Genomic DNA, 1,142 nt, shown 5'->3' with positions numbered 1-1,142 from the left:
TTTCCCTCTGCACTCCCCTCTCCGCAGACTGTCTCCTGCGCGCCTCTCTCTCTCCCGGCCAAGAGCTCCCTCCTTCATTGTGGGCCCTTTCCTCTCCCTGGGCCACCTTCGCTTGATCTCTCAGGGTCCCCACTCTGCCGGGACTCTGCGCTGAGCCTAGGCAGTCAGGTTTGGAGGACGCCCAGCAGGGAAACAGGAAGGGCGAGGAGAGGGAGAGAGAAAGAGAGAGAGAGCGATGGGGGTGGGTGCAGCGAGTGTGCGCAAAGGCAACAGCCTAGGGAACGCGCTAGGCTTCATTTGAGAGGCGCGCTGCACCGCGGCTGCCAGGGACTGCGGAGCTGGGGGGTGGGCAGAGAGTGGGGGGCGCTGCTGGCGGGGGTGGGGTGGGGGCGGCTGCTGCTGGGACCTTTGATTGTGCAGGCGGTGGGGGAGAGCGGCGGAGACCCCGAGGCTAGAGGCCTCTTCCCACATGACATTGTTCCTCGTTGCGGGAAGTCCAGTCAGGACCGCCGATTGTTGTAAAAAGTCAGGGCGTGGGCCGCGCCATCAGGGTCTTGCAATTGTGAAGCCCAAATGTCAATCCGGTGCAGGGTGGCGGCTCCCCAGAACCTCCACGTCAGATAAGCAGTTGTCCCAGGCCTCCAGGTCGGAGACCTGAGCTGTCCCCAGGCCTTGCTTCTCTAACCCCACTATCTTTGTCCGGGGGTTCCAGGAGGGGCTGAGACCAGACGGGTCCCTATCAGTTAAGATTACCCAGGGGACCCCGCCATCTGCTGGCCTTCCATGCCAAGCCGGCCCAGGCCCAACAGAGACCAGCTGGGGCAGTAGGCCCCACCGGGAGGCGAGCGGTCCCTGGGCGCGCACACCCGGGTGTGCGGGGCAGGGCCTTGGCTGCACACGCCTCCGCGGCGGCCCCGGCGTCTGCTGCTGCCCTGGGGTTTTCCGGGGTCTGTGGGGGAGCCCCCCCTGGGGGTTCTCCCTCCCCCCTTTTGCCTCGCTGCCAGCTTCCCGGGAGTCTGCCCCTCACCCAGCCTCCCCGGGCCGGCGGGGCCGTGCCTTTTTCTCTTCGGAGGGGCGTCCTCCGCTTTTTAGGCGGCCCGCGCTCTGTGCCCCCGTGGGGGCCCACCTTTCCCTCCACCCGA

The sequence above is a fragment of the Myotis lucifugus genome, unplaced genomic scaffold, assembly GCF_000147115.1.
Source record: "Myotis lucifugus unplaced genomic scaffold, Myoluc2.0 scaffold_76, whole genome shotgun sequence".
In the NCBI taxonomy this organism is placed as follows: Eukaryota; Metazoa; Chordata; class Mammalia; order Chiroptera; family Vespertilionidae; genus Myotis; species Myotis lucifugus.
The sequence above is the reverse complement of the archived record's forward strand: the minus strand, read 5'-3'. Positions refer to the sequence as shown.